A 16,810-nucleotide genomic window follows, 5' to 3' on the forward strand; every position below is an offset into this window, starting at 1 on the left:
TCAGCGGATGGCAGATTTCAATACAGCTCTGTATCAGGTTTAATACAGAACTGTATAAAAAATTACCATCCACTGGCTGGGTGCAGCTAAATGTCAAGTATAAATAGCTATAAGGACGATTTATTTTTCATCAGTCGTTTAGGCTGCCTCCCAGTAAACCACATATCGTATAACAAACAGCAAATAAAGTCGCATTTGCGTCCATTAAAAATCTAAATCGCACTGCATATCAAACTTTATCAGTTTATTATCGACAAATGTTGTATTGAACGTATCAGATACGATAATTTTTACCATAGTGAAAATCAATCGTAATTGTGTAAATAAAAACTTATAATGACTTATATTCCTTGTAATGTCCTATATCAGTGCGAATGAATGTCTACGTGAATCGTAATACAAATTGTATTATACAATCGAAACCACCTCAGTCCAAGTGGCTTGCAGAAGTTTCAAGCAGTTGTAAAGATATAAATTGTGTAGTTTATGTTGGACAAAAATCCGACTCACTTCAAGATGTGCACTATGGTGCCGTGGTAGAGTATCCACTTGCAGATCCAAAGATCGCATGTTCTAGACTTGGAGCTGGCAAGATTATTTTTATTTTATATATTTTAATATTTAATCGTAATACTGTTCGTATGATGTCGGGAAAAATCGTGAAATAAAACTCGTATGTACCTATATCGCCTCCACTTTGGTACGTATATAGCCATTCTGTGCATTATATACGATTTAGTTGGTTCTTATATAATAACCTATATCAAGAGTTATAGATACCAAAATGTTGACTGGGCTCATATATAAATTCAATCAATGTATTAAAATCTCACAATTTTGTATATGTTTAATATAATATCCGTATAAGATGCTTACATGTTTATATCGAAACCTTACATGATTGATTTGACAAGATTTTAAACAAAAAATGTTAAATTAATTGTTTGCTTGCGTAATAATATACGACATCAAGTTTCATTTAAATTTGTCTTCATCGATTTGTCAGAGCAAATATCGCTTGTTGAAAAGTTCAAAAGCTACAAATCCGATATATCTGTTGAGAAAATCTTGACATCACTAGTAGATCGGCCTAATACCCAATCCGGTAGAAGTTCTATCGATTTAACGTCATGAAGCCTTTAACAATTACCAACCAGTCTTGCACAAAGGAGAAAAAAAAATGCGTGTACGATTGTACGATTTTTCTCGGCCAATTCAACCGCGTGTATGGAAAAGCTCGAGCTTGAATCTTACGCTCTGATTCCTGTCGTTCGTTCCGTGGCGGAGGTCGATTGCTGACGGAGACTGGTGCTTTGTTTGCCTGAGCTGGATTGGAATTGGACTTTTTTTTTCGCTCGCTGTGCATCTTTCCTTTCTCCTGGTTGGGAACGTTTGGTTCCGGAACTGGGATAGGGCTCTGTGTCAATTGGACGAGGGCGCCTATTCTAGTCAATCGAATTTCGTAGTTTTATTTTTTTAAATTTTGATCAGACGCTTGCTCACGTATGCTTTCCTCTACACTTCAATATTAGTCACTGATCGTCTCATAAGCTAAAGAAATGAGAATGAAATTTCCATACAAATCTTAATTTTAATATTCACGAGTTTCACAGTTTTACTCGTGACTTTCACATGAAAAAATATTCTATAAGCCCGTCAAAGATTATAACAAACAGATTTGCAGGAAAACTACGAAACTTTATTGAACCGCGATACGAACTCAAACCAATTTAATTTGAACTAACAAAGGCCACCGCAGACGTATCGCCTGCCTGAGTGAAACGGAACTTCCAATACTGCCATTTCGTCATTTTTTTGCCATTTCGACCTGGTTTCAACGCTATTCTGTTCGTTCGGCTCTCAGAGTTTAAACTACATATTTGGACCTGTGCGTGATGCGGTCCTTTTATCCGGAGTTATTCAAGATGCAGTAAATTTGACCTCATTTATTTACAGTACTATCGCCTCATATTAAAGAAGCTGCACTCAGGGTTGTAAATTTTCGGGAGCACTGGATGAAGGTGATGTTTTTTTATATCATGTTTTTATTTTCTTCCTGCTTTGAAATCAACCTCACATTCCCGGAGAGGCAGAAAAGTAAACAACAGAACTCACATCACCCATTGCGCCGCGAAGATGAAATCTACCACAGCAAAATGTACACATTCACCCAGCAAATTGAAAAAATTCACCACGCGTTTAAATGGGCCACTCACAGTCATACGGTAAGGAGCGAACTGAGCAGCATGTCAGAGTGACTTGTGAGTGGCTGAATGCGAAATTGAAAGGTCGGTGTTGGAAATGATTTTTCGGCTGCACCCAGTCGCACTCACCACGGCGGCGAAGAAGGCGACTGCAGATTATACTGAGATCCATGTTTTTCACTGCATTGACTGTGAAATATTTCTATTGTGTATCCGGAATAAATTTATACCGCTTTTTATACCAAAGTTGGATTTTTCTCCAGATACAGGCAACTTTCCCAACTTCGGAAGTAGTGCGCTGGATTCCCCTAAAGATGCGCTAAACAACGCATCCATTAGTTTGACAGATAAAACTTCGGAATAAAGTTCGGTTCGGAAGTCCGGACTTCCGAATTCTAAGTTGGTGCTACGCCGACGATACCCTGGCTGCACTCATAACACAGGCACTTTAAGGACATAGTTGGAAGAGTACCACGATGGCAGTCAATATGGCACCGGAGCTTCTACGGGGCAACCCCACACCTCCCGCACTCCTCTCCCACCAACACTCGAAGGCATCGAACAGCATCGAACAAAAGTTTAATATTCAAATTACTAACCTGTTTACAGCATATTTATTCCTGTGATAATGAACATGTTTATCCAAAGAGTCCCATGTATTTCGGCTCGAATAATATCATAAATTAGCAGTTTCGTGCCAATTTATTAGCCGTTCGCGATTTGTTGGGTTTATCACTGCAATTCACTGCACTTCACTCAAAGGGCACTGAAAAATCAAGTTTTTACTCACTTCTCCGCACATGAGCAGCCCGAAATGTTGATGGAATGCAAATTAAACATCACTTTTCGAAATCAGTCACTTGTTCAAACCGAAAACTTAATATAAACTGCTATTTTTGCCCGAAAAAAACGATTAAAAACTGATCGCGGAGCGAATGTCAACAACGGCACCGGCAGCAGCAAACTATTAACTAGGGTGGTTCAAAAAATAATTTTGCTCCGCCACGCTCAGTCGATTATGATTTTTTAATTTGGGTGTCATCCGATGGTTTGGACTGGTTTGAATAGAGGCTTACCGTGCACAGGTCGTTTTAGATTTGTATGACAGTTGATATGGCGAGGTTGAATTTAACATTATTCTGATTCTGGCATTCCGTCATTGGGCGATGGCGAGGGGGGAGACCATATGACTGGATGAAATATTCAAGAGCTTGAACTCCATAGACAATCCATATTGAATGGACGTTCCAATAGTTGGGAGTCGATTTTAATCGAGGTTCGAGGATTTTAATCGACACAGCAAATAATTTTGAAAATTCAACGACGTGTAAAATTGCAGCTTATCCCATCAAACGAATTAACACTCGGTATTCAGTAAACTTTGATTGAATTTTACAAGCAAGCACCGATTAAATTTATTTCGATTTAAAAGAATAGTGAGATCGATTGAATGTTACGTTTATTTGCATGCTCCAAATATGTGCATGAAAATACATTTAAAATCACAACATATTTTTATCTGTGGAGCTTCAACATGATAATTAGGCTTCTCAGAAGGCATCAGTGAAACGTGCAATTCAACAAAATATGTACCCAGGATTTGTCTATGATATCTATCGTACCAAGGGCAAATACTTCAAACAAAAAGTGTGACATGGGGTATAAAATACTATTTTTGCGTTACGAAATCAATGGATCTTTCCTGCGGTGCGGGTTTCGTTCAGTGAAGTCTCTGGAATGTTGCTTTCAGCTATGCGGGTTCTCCTTTCACCAGCGTTTGGAGGGGAGGCGCTTTAGTCAGCGTAATAAAAGGTTCAGTTTCCCATACAAGTTTTCATATAAACTTGAACCGACTGGCGCTCAACCAGTTTTTGTTCAAATCGGTTTTTGGAGGACACTCGGAGCATGGGACGGAATCGAGTGAGCGTGGTGGTGCTGGGTCGTTTTTTGAACCACCCTACTAATATTCTTTGTTTTTTTATAAATACGACACCCACACTACTACAATATATGACAGTTTTTATTGTACCAATACTTTCAAAGCTTTGTTTTGGTACTCAATCCACCTTCACCTTAATTATAATATAAATAGCAAGAAAACGTAGTGTGCTGTGCAGGAAAACGGACGTGTTTAGGTTTTCGTCCCGTATTTTCTCGCCTGCTGTCAAATGGATTTGAAAATATCGTTTTTTTCTCTCTCGAAACACAGATTGTGGTTAAGACTGTTAAAAGTGTTCAGACTGTTAAAAGTTATATTGACTGTGTCCAGAAGTGGTTAAAAATAAAACTTGATTAAAAGTAAAAATAAAAGAAAATTGAGCTTTTTTGAAGTGCGAGTGTGCGTGATTCAGAACAAACCATGGATGAATTGAACACAAGTTTCCGATCATCGGCGAGAAGATTAAAAGTAGAAGAACGAATATAGTTTAAATGAGAAGTCCGACCATGATGGGTGTTCTAGCAGATACCGAACAATAATGTTACAGTGGGAAAGTGTTACCTACTGACGAGATGTTTCGAGGTGGATAATGAAAGTTCAGCAGCCAATTTCCGGTGACGCGTCCCTGATTCCAGGGACACTAGCAGTACGCAATTCGCTTCCTTGATTCCATTATCCGGAGGAGGATTAATTTGGTGAGATTGTTCCAATGTGTTTACTGTATTATCAATTTATAAAACTAAATACACGCCGGATATATTAATCCGGAAGTTAGTTTATGTATCCATTATCCAACTGCAAAGCCGTAGCGTAGAGTCCCAGCGCCCTTGGCGAAACCATCATTGTGCGCCTTTCTCTTACTAAGGGAAAAAGCGCAAATTTTACATTCAGGAGCTGAATGGTCGGAGTTCAGACAAATCGCACCAAGTGCCAATAAAAAAATAACCATTTTCTTGTACAAATTTTCGTGTAGCAGATCCAATTGATCACAAATCTTTATTCTTCTACCCTATAGTTGAGGATATCCAACATAATATGTACGAATGAATTTATATAAATTACTTTCAGTTTTCATTCTACGAACAAAATATCGAAAGTCGCTTAAAAAGGCGCTTGGTGCGGTTTTGCTGAACCCAGACCAAATATACATAAAATGCCGAAAACTTTTCACGAAAATAAACAAACGCAAATTGTTTTTCTCCAGAACCCAAAAACTCCTAAATATTTTCAACTGTGTAGGTTGTTGACCGGAATCGCCATTGTAACTATTCAGAGCAAGAAAAGCCCAACGCTAGAGTGAGTTTTTCAATGGTTTTGAGACCAGGGGTATAGCAAAAGTCAAAATCACCGTAGAAAACATTATTCTTATCGTCTTTATTTAAGAGATTTTCAGCCCTTGGCTGGATCACCTCTGCGTAGAAAACATAAAATACATACCTAATGTCGAATTCGTTTTTAAGGTCACTCCTGACGGAATCCAAGATTAAAAGTGCTCGCGTTTTCGGGGGCACACCACTCGATTCAGAGGCGGCGCACAACTGTCATTTTTGTTGATTTAGCTTTGCTGCGTCGCAGCATGCGTGATATAATAAAAATGACAGTTGTGCGTTGCTTCCGTATCGAGTGGTGTGCCCCCGAAAACGCGAGCACTTTTAATCTTGGATTCCGTCAGGAGTGACCTTAAACCTGGGTCAGTGCCAATTGGATCGTGTAGCATCGTGTTTGTTTTGATTCGAAACATATGAATATGATCCAGAACATCCAGTGCAATGGCAGTGCATTGGCCTTAACTAATCAGATCATGATAAATAAATATGTTTAAGTGCGTGAACTGATTTTTGTGGATAGTGGAATTTACTTTTAAGTGGATATTAATTAGGGGAACTGTTCCGATCACCATCTCACTGTGTATCTCGAAAGGATCCCTTGGAAAAAATATGGAGGAATGCCTGAAAGATATTGTCAAAAATTCAAGAAAGAACTACTGAAAGAATTTCTGAAGTAATTTCTGGCAGAATTCCCGAAGAAAATTCTGAAACGCACGAAAGAGTTTTTGGAAGAATTTCAAAAGAAATTTCGCATAAGAAATAATTCTATTCGGTATTCCTCAAATATATTTTTCTGAAAATTCTTAGCGGATTTTGTGAACGGGTTTCAAATGGAATTCCCAAACTACATAATTCCATCCACCGACCTAATTTAGGACACAATCGGTGAGGAAAACCTGAAAGAACTTATGAATACATAACTTCCCTAACAATTATATTCAAAACTGAATCTAGACAACAGTATAGGATTAATTTCATTTAAAACTACAACAACAAATATCACAAAATTCCCGGAAAAAAGATTTTCAACGCGCATTTTATTTTGATAAACAGACAGTTTCGTTTCTCCCTTCTGCTTGTTTATTCCGCCCAGTCCCACCCACCCACGTGGTTTTGACAGTTGAAGTACAGTTGGATTGGTGAACCCGGTGCGAAACCGTGAAACAACACAGTGCGAACCCGACAGCTTTGGGGTTGGAACTAGTGCGAACCTAGTTCCAACCTGAGCGAATAAAAAAACACTTTGACAGCACTTAGGTTGGAACTGGTTCCAACCTAGGTTGGAACTTTTTAAAAAGGAATTCGACATAAATATGTTTACTCTTTTATTCGTTGACTTACATAGATTTATGACTTAAAAACGATTTACTTCTCTGAATCGTGTAGTGCATTCACGTTCACGCCAAAAACAATAACAAGCCGTTTACAGGAATTAATCCTGTTGAAACCACCCCCCTGGCGTCCTATACTACCACAAGGGGTTTGACAATAGCCACCATGTCCACGGACGGTAGCTCATTACCGTCCGTTGTTATTGTACGAAAATAAACATTATGTGTTTTGTTTACTATTTGTTTTGGTTAAATCTGAAAATTGTTTTCGAAATAATTTGCAAGATTTCCATCTTTGACCATGGGAATTATGTTATTTGATGATAAAATATAATAAACTAACGAATTGGAGTGAATCGATAGGTGAAATCAAACGCTACACGAAATCATATTTCGTAACTTGTTCTCCCGCTCCGAATCAAACAAAAGATATTATTATTGTTTATACTGTGATGAGCATCACAGTTGAAATGGTCCGGGGATGCAATTCGAACAACATTCAATATTGAAATTGAAATGAAATAAATGGTGTGCAGAAAGATGTTTTAGGATTATATTTACATGCCCATTAGAGTGGGGCGCAGTTGTATGAAAAAACGCAAACTTCGTCCGATCAAGTGAGATCAAGGTTTTTCTGAATCGTTTTGAGACCCCAATCAACTGTGCAAAATATGGGCTCGATTGGTTGCAACCTCGCATGCCGCATCGCGTTTTAAATTTACATGGAGATTAGTATGGGAAAACGTACTTTTTTACATTTTTGCTAACAGCGGCTTCAATTTATCATCAATCACGTGACTCAATACGTTAGCATATAGTCTGGAAGATGCCGAAAGACTTTGCCGAAGAAGGCACGTAGCTGGAAGGTCTACAAAAAATGTTATTACGTTTTGAAAATTGATTGTTCAAACCATATGCAAAAAATCAATGTTTCTGCCAGCACTACCGGACAACCTATGATTATCGAAGGGCAAAACCCATCTTCCTGCTTGCCGGATTTTTTTTCTTTGTGAAATAATTTCGGATAGCTCATATTAGCTCTAAGGCCTTATAAGATCAATTATTTTGAAATAACACTCAGTTAAATTATTGGTTTACGTAGTACGGCAGTGCTGGCAGAATAAACGATTTTTTGCATATGGTTTGAACACTCAATGTTCGAAGCGTTATAACTTTTTTCGTGGACGTTCCAGCAACGTGCCTTCTTCAGCAAAGTTTTTCGGCATCCTTTGGGTTATACTTTAACGCAATGTGCCACTTGGTTTACGATGAACTGAAACCTCTAGTTGTAAAAATGCAAAAATATACGTTCTCCCATACTAATTTCCATACAAACTTCAAACGCGATGCGGAAAGCGGGGAAGCAACCAATCGGTCCCAAATTCTGCACAGTTGTTCAGGACCCAGAATGGCTTCGAAAAACCATTGATTTGAAAAAATGATCATGACGCCCCACTCTAATGCCCATAATAGCTGGTATTATTTTTGAATAATTTGAAAATATGTAGCCAACAATAGTTTGGATAAAATGTAGTTGCTTGTAAACGCACGATTCGGGAGAAGAACTTTTCAAAATGTATGCTGGACATATTCATGAAGATGTTCGCTACGCTGAAAAGCATGTCTTGCCACGGGGTTGGTTGAAACTCATGGAAAAAGGTCAACTGGATTAAGCGTGCACAAACCGAAAATGTCAGAATGCCCAAAACTGTCAGAATTTCCAAAAATGTCAAATTCACGTTTACTACGGCGCATCTGTATGGAGTTGACAGCTGCGCTATATTCCTGTTTGAGACACCATTGCGTCTAGTTGGGTTAATAAAACCCAGCTCTAAAGTGATTGATGTTCGTAATCACTGTCAGTCCTAACCAGATAATGAAAAGTTTAAATCTGTTGTGGTTTGGTTGATCATTTGAAGAAACTAATAATCTTAGGTAGGTCGATATTAAAAATCAAATCTGGAATGAGTCAATCGATGGTCGGAATCACTATGAAACCTTATTGGATTAAGTGGGTTGGTAAGGTTGGTGAATGAAATCGCCATCGAATATATTCGAATCAAGAAAAAACAACTCCGGAATGGGTCTGACAGTGGTTTGGAACCACTACTTGACCTAGTTGGGACAATAAAACCCATATCTGCAGTAAGGTACCTAATACACCCAACCGGCGGATGTTAGATTTTCTAACAATTCTGTATAAGAATCTACCAAACCCTGTATAAAAACTGGGCATATGCGAAAATGTTAGATTCTTATACAAGTATTGTATAAGAATCTAAGAATTTTGTAAGCTTTTCTAACAATATTTGTTTGATAGCTTACATTTTTCGCATAAGAATCTAACAATTTCGCATATGCCCAGTTCTTATACAGGTTTTGTTAGATTCTTATACAGAATTGTTAGAAAATCTAACAACCGACGGTTGGGTGAGAAACGTAAAACAATCCAACTCAGGATCAATCTGCAATAAATTGTTACTAGAAGAAAAGGAGAATAATCTGTAATGAACATTCTTATCCAATCTTATGCACACTAACATTTTTAACAAAGCTAAGGGGTCGTACACTTATTACGTAAGCAATTTTTCTGGGTTTTTCGACCCCCTCTCCCGCCATGTAAGATTTTTTTCATACAAATGATTTTTTTATTTATATGGAGCGTAAGATATTGAGCGACCCCTCCTCCCCCATAAATGCTTACGTAATATGTGTACGGCCCTGTAGGAAATAGAATAGTTAATTCGATAATAAAATGATTTCATTCAGTGATATTAGAAGAATATAAGTTGGAAAATATTGGGTGTTACATTTCAAATATGTTTGACAATTTATTAGAGTGTCAGTAAAAACATATAGCCTTGCTAGTTCTCGAACATTCTCTAAGCTTCGAGTTGATGAAATTCGAGAGAGAGCAAAATACGATGGTTGAGGGAAGAGCGCAGAGAATGATCCGCCGGCGTACTTCAGCAAGCATTGGAGGCAAAGTCCTCAGTTTTGTGACTAACGATGATGGAAACAGACGTTAAAGAAAAGTGTTGAAAAAATAAGAAATGACAAAAAATAAAAAAATTGCTCTGAGAAATGCTTGTGTTATTTAATTAATGAAAATGGAAAACCCGACAGGCCCCTAACTTTTAGGTACCGAATTCTCTGTATGTAAATCCATGTAATTTGGACTACATGAAGTAGTTCTGAATAATATATCTCAAATCTACACAATCTTATACCACTACTTCCTGGTGTCAGTCATTATTGCAAAGGATCTTCCGGAATTTTGTCAATCGGTTGTTGTAGTTCTTGAAGGAATTCAAATAGAAAAGGTGAATATCCTATGCGGTATTTATTTCCCACGTATATTAAACATTACGGTTATGGTAGTCCCTCGAAGGCCGTAATAGTGGACAAAAATTTAACTAATTGGATCCACACAATATGGGTATCAAACTTCATGATTTTCAAATAACTTTTAAAATATGATACACTCAGAATTGTTTCTTGTTTAAAAAACACCCGGTTTCGAGAGTCCCTGAAAACCAGGAGGAGCCAGCAAAAAAGAAATATTTTTACCTTTTTGATTCGATAAAGTTATTAAATTACTCCTGAGTAACAAAATTGTTCTATTCCTCATATATTGAGCATTGATTTTGCCGCCTCCTGAAGACTGGCGCCCGTGGCAGGGGCCAACCTGGCCAACCACACGCTACGGCGTTGTCCAACTGATAATGGTAGCATAAACAGGCGGGGCTTATTGTAAGCGAAAGTGACCTCGGACTGGTCATGAAGTACCAGGCAGTCTGAAACGGGTCACTGGAACTGCAGTAGAGCTAAAACTTTCTAACTTCCGGATTAAATCTGACTGTAATACAGCCAGCTTTCTTCTATAACATCACTGCCAGCCAGTGGGGGTTAGTTTGGACACAAACACACAAACATATTATAATATGAATAGCAGTATGAATATCCAACCCGAGAAGCACAATTCAGACAAAAATGGTTGCAACAACTCGATTGTGACTAAATCTGGTTACATATGAGAGGCAGTAACCTATGTGGAACATATGTGCTGCTAGGGAACTTCAGTATTGTGCAAAACAAGAAGGACCATTGAGTTGTTTTTAAGTGTAGTCAATATTCCTAGAATCATGATTAGAATTTACAATTCACTTTGTTTCCACAAATGCTTAAATTCGATACCAATAGTGGGAGATAGGAAGACTTGATCAACACCTGTTTTACCGAGAATAAAGAAGTTTTGTTCTAGCGCATTTTATAATATAGATTTGCTTTACTAATGATTGTTACGTGATGAGTTATATTTGGGAATAACAATCGTATTGATTCTGCGGGACGGTTTGTTTGGTTAGTCCCTTTTAAAGATTTTTTTAGTGGTCACGCAAATTTTTAACAACTTCTTTTAATAATGACCAAATGCTATATTTTGGTACAGCACAAAGTCAAAAGTATGCTAAAGGATCCGTACTGGTCAAAATGACAACATTCAATCACAATCTTATTTGGGATTTAAATTGTTGCGTACGTCAATATAGGGACACTTGATCCCTCATTTGTCATCTATTCAAAATTTTGCGATAAAAAAATAAAAAAATGTTCTCAGACAGCTCGTTGGCTCGAAAAAATATTAATTGGGTAGATATCATAGAAAGGGGATCAACTCTTCCCAAATTCTAAGATTGTTCATGCAAAAGGAAAATGCGTATTTTTGAGGAAAAATATTGTAAAAATCAGAAAGCATCTTTCTACTTTTATTGAAGCAAGTCCTAAAAGAGAGATCAATTCCACCCGAATATTTTTTTTCAAATTAGATTTTTGACAGCATGTACTACGAAAAATCTATAATGTATCAATAACAACAACAATTCACAGACTGTCACACATCAATAAAGATGAATTATATACTACTTAGAGAGTCTGTTCCAAAACCGCGTAAATTTATTCATTTTTAGCTGTGATGCATCGGAAATGAGAAAAGCGGATCAAGTCTCCCGCTCCCCTATTGCTAATATAGAACGAAAAAATTGATTTGGTCATTTGAGGCCAGTTTCCAATGGATTACTTTGGAGGAACAAGACCATTTGTGCAACAGGTGCTACAATGATTTTGGGTTCTGATATCGATTTATAGAAATCTTTCAAAATAATATTAGTAGAGGAAAAGATTTGACATATTGCTGGACTTCTATTGCCAAAAAGTTATTATCAAATTTACTGTGTCTGACACTCTGACCCACAACAGCATAACTCCTGAACTGGTAAAGAGACCGTATCATAGGTCCCAAAATGTGATCTAAAGTTTGAGATCAATAAGGGCAGAATGCTGTACGAACGAGATATAACAAAAAATGGCAACATTAGTGCAAATCGCAGTCCAAAGTCCAAATAGTCCAAAGAAGGCTACAACAATGACCGCCCGACTCACTTTGCATTTCTACGGCACAAATTCCATTCGTCGAAGGCGCGCCACGTTCTTACCCCAAGTGGCTCCCCATCAAATAACAATGGCTTGTGGCGCCAGTGAACAGTTGAAAATCATTTTTCCATGCGTGCTGAAGGAGAGTCAAAATGAAAAACTGTTCGCTTGAAAGCATACCTAAAGTAGTTTTGAAATTTGATTCTGGGTCAGCTGGCCGCAAATGCTAGTATACAACAGCAAGTGGCCATTGCTTGAAGCTGGGGAATTAGCGGTGAAGGGCCGCGTTTGCATGTTGGAGAGCTTGATGGTGGGGAACGGTTGGCGACGCATGTTGGAGATCTTGATGCATCGGCGGAAAGGCATTTCAAGATGGCGGGTATGGCTTTGGCAGGGATCCGAACAATAGACGTCTTCAGATAATAGGTTTTTTGTCGCTGTGCCTCTGTCGGTGTCTGTTGGAGGTACCGTATGGCCGTTACGCTAGGAATGGGGTTCTCTAGCTAGATCAGCAATGATCGTATAACTCCTCAGCTCTGTGCGCGTGTTTGTTGTGTTTCTCTGGTTCCCACCAGTCTGTCGTTCCACTTGTGGACCAGCCAAGTGGCATTGATGGTGATGATCGGATTTTGCTACCGCTTTCTAGCTAAACTATAAGTAATTACCTTTTTCTTGCACATAACTTTCACAGTATTGTTTTCTTAGTTTTTAGTCGGCATTTTTTCGTAATAGGCTATAAGAAACATTACATTCACAATTTAGGTGAGGTTATTTTATGTTTACAGTTAACTTCTCTAACAGTCCTATGACCCGTAACGCTGGGTAGACACCTTTATATGGTGTGTTACGGGATAAGATCTACCACGGTTACATTGCCAGCGATAGGCAAATCCTGACCCAACGAATACCTTCCTCATTATCCAACTCCGTGGTATTTATGAGGGCGTCGCTAAGTCGGTGGCCTCTCGTTAAGTAAGTACCACATCAACACTTACATCAACAGTAAGTACCACATACGGTGAAGATGGGCTTGGCCAGGAGTAGTAATCAAGGACCACTCCGCTTCTTGATTTCTGATAGCATTCTAGATAAGGATCTCAAAAGTAAAACATGAGTATCACTAGTGTCCAATCTATGAATTACACCGTAACAATGCTAATGCTAAAGTTCACTTCTCTAACAGTCCTATAGTGTTGTAGCTTTTGCTGCACTATTTTTGACCGTACTACTAGTATTAAAGACACAACTTCCACTTGGAATAAGGTACAATAAGGTGCTTTTAAAAACACACCATTTAGGGATAGCTTTAACAATTAATTACGCGACGTGCACTACGTTTTCTTTGGAGGTCTCTACATAAAAGAGAATTTTCATTGGGCTGAGCTATTCATATTAATCGAGTGTTAAGAAGAACGTCCAAAATACGAAGTTTGAGATTTTATATTTCTTCGACCTTCGTATCTACGTTCAGATCAAAACTAGTGGGGACCTCTGTTTGTTAAATCTTTTTGGACATTTACATTTGTTTCGCTATTTGTGTCACTGTTTGCATGAATGTGCATTGATACGGAACGGATGGAAATGGTGGGTGAATTATCTACTTGTCAAAACAAGTGAGCGATTGCACTCTCATTGAATGCTGTCAGTTTGGATGAATATGGTGGGACAAAATAGGAAATCTTCATCTGTAAATTTTTCCGATAGTTCCTATAAAAGTTCTACAGGAAGGTCCTCATGAAGTTCCTCCATGAATTCTTCCGGAAGTTCTTCCAGGAAATCCTCCGGAAGTCCCTCCAGTAATTGCTCTGGAAGAACCTCCAGGAGTTCCTATGAAATCCCACGAGATCGTTGGGAAATTCATAAAGAAATTCCTCTGGATATTTCTCCGAATATTCTTCCGGAAGTTCCTCCACGAATTCTCAGAAAGCTCCTCCAGAAAATTCCTCCGGAAGATCCTCTAAGAATTCCTCTGGAAGTTCCTACAGGAATTCTTTGGAATGTTCCTCTAAGAATTCCTCCGGAAGATCCTTTAGTATTTTTTCCAGAAGCTCCTCCAGCCATTCCTCCGGAAGTTCCTCCGATAGCTCCTCTAAAAGTTCTGCCGGAAGCTCCTCCGTAAGTTCCTCCAGAAATTCCTCCTTTGAGTATTTCCTGTGGAAGACCCGGTGGCGGCGTTTTTGGCATCATGCCGAAAGCCATTGCTATCGGCGGTGATGTGAATCGGCGTGACGATTTTTTCAACTACAAATCAATCTGGTAAACGGAACGAGGTTCAGAATTTCAAAAAAAAAATCTTTGCACGCATTTTTTTTGAATTCCTATGAAAAATTCTTTGGAATTTCCAAGTGGAATGTTTTGGAAATTCCACTAAAACTTCAGAATTTCTATGTGAAATATTGAAATTTTCACGGAAAACTTTTCGGTATCTGACCATTACTTTTTTTTTTTTGAGTTTTCATTGTTCACAAAAAATTATTTGCAAATACACGGTAAATTATCAAATAGAAGAAGGATCATTAGACCAAAAATCTTTCGGCGGGAAGCTATTTGGCTGAATTATGCCTTGAGCCGAAATGAACGTTCGGGTGAAACGGTTATTAAATAGAAAACGGTTTTTCTTAAAATTTAATTTGGCAAAAGCGTATGCCCTAACAGGACATTTTACCGAATAAGTTAGCTGGCCGAATATGCCGTTCGACTGAAATAGTCGTTTGACACAAATGGCGGAAAATGCCATTTGGCCGAATGAGCCATACAGCCGAAAACGTCGTTTGCTGAACCGGTGTTATGGTCAAAAATGTCAACCCGTTTTGCCAAATGACATTTTTGGTCAAATTATCTTTCTGCCTGATCAGAGGCGACCCAGCCAACTGCTGCAAGTCTCTTAAATAAAGACATAATCACCCTTATGCTTGTTTACGTACGAACGCACTTTCGAACGAAAGCTGATGTGCATTCTCGTTTACGCCAGCAAAATCAAATGGGGAAACGATTCGAACGAACTACTATTCGTTCGAAAGTTTCGTTCGTCCGTAAACAAGAATAGGGGTGAATAATAATAACACCTTTCTGCCAAACGGTATTTTCGGTCAAGTGACCAAACGACTTTTTCGGCCAAATGACCAGTTTGGTCAAACGATATTTTCGGCCGTATGTGCATTTCCTTAATTAGTATTTCCATTTCAGCTAAGTGACATTTCCGGCCAGATAGATTGCGGTCAAATGATAAATTCGGCCAAACACCTTTCCACCATGTGCCCTTCGCCCAAACGTCTCTTCCCGTCGTTTGACCGAAAGTCGTTTGGCGGAAAGCCATTTGTTCGAATGCCACTTCCCGATAGCACATTAAGCCGGAAGTTATCTAGTCGAAATCCATTTACCCGAAAATTTTATTTGGTAGCTATTGTTTTGGCCGAAAATGCCATTTGGCCGAAAGTGACACACCGCCGAGGGGGGCATTCGTGTAACCCGGTAAGTTGTTTGCCCTTACATACCATTTAGCTGAAAATGTCGTTTGGTAGAAAGGCTATTTTGGCCATAGAGACCTTATGTTATCGATTTTCTATCACGCCTAGCTAACTTGGTAGATGAATTGGTCCTAATTTCAGAATGATTTGAAGAACTTAGAACATCGCATTTAGAAATAAGGAAACCCATTTGTTTGCCACATTTGGTTTGGACGTATCTGAATCGTAAACAATTTGCATGGCCTCTAAAAGCCGGACATTTTTTTCAAAGCTAAAAAGCCTAATTGCTGCCCATTCTCAGGATCGAAGAAGTCCGGCCTTGGAGGACTGGTTATTGTTCTTCTTCCTTTTCTTTTTCTTCTTTTTCTGAGATTAGTGAAATATTCAATTCAGAGGCGCTATTAGCCTATTCACGTATGGATTTCGAAGATTTTTTTGTAGCGCTTGTATAGTTTAATGTGATTTAAAATGCGCGAAAATCATCAAATCCTCAATGCACGCGTGATTGCATACAAGTGTGGGCTTCATGGCCATGTGGGAAGTGTCAACAGGCTATCAATCGCTATGTGGAATAAAATCCTGATACTGACAAACAAAGAAATTTTTAGAAAGCCCCAAAAGTTTTGAGGCAATTCTAAAGCGGAGACGAAATCTAAAGTTAAACTTGAAAGTAGCCCACCTTCTGTGATATTCTATAAGACTTATCGACCACCGAAAACAAGCTTGCATACCCTACTTTTTCTACGCTGTACAAAACCTTCCGTTAGTATGTGCTGCGACGATGCGATGCCATGATGAGAACACAGCGCGCTGCTAGCTTCCGCGCGGCCACAAACTGCCTGTCAGCGTGCGAGCCAACGCAGCATAGCAACTATAACCGGGAGGAAATGAAAGAAAAATAGAAAGGGATGTGCGCTACATGTTTTTCCCGAGCGCCATCTAGCGTTGCGGTATACGGGAAGGAGCTTTTATTCTTGTTCGCACATTTTTCATTCTGGCTGCGGATGCGGATTAGTGGTGCACACAATTTGATGAATTTTACAGTTTTAAAGTTTGCAGAGAAAAAAAAACCTTACAAACGCGTTAGAAAAACATGTGCAAAGCGGAAGCC

At 38.7% G+C, this 16,810-nt stretch overlaps 1 protein-coding gene across 1 annotated transcript in view; it reads left to right on the plus strand.

Annotated features, from left to right (window-relative positions):
* LOC134222422 (uncharacterized) overlaps positions 1–16,810 on the plus strand; it is a 301,768-nt gene that overhangs the window by 35,208 nt on the left and 249,750 nt on the right. The window lies entirely within an intron of this gene.

This window comes from Armigeres subalbatus, chromosome 3 (genome assembly GCF_024139115.2).
Source record: "Armigeres subalbatus isolate Guangzhou_Male chromosome 3, GZ_Asu_2, whole genome shotgun sequence".
Taxonomy (NCBI): domain Eukaryota; kingdom Metazoa; phylum Arthropoda; class Insecta; order Diptera; family Culicidae; genus Armigeres; species Armigeres subalbatus.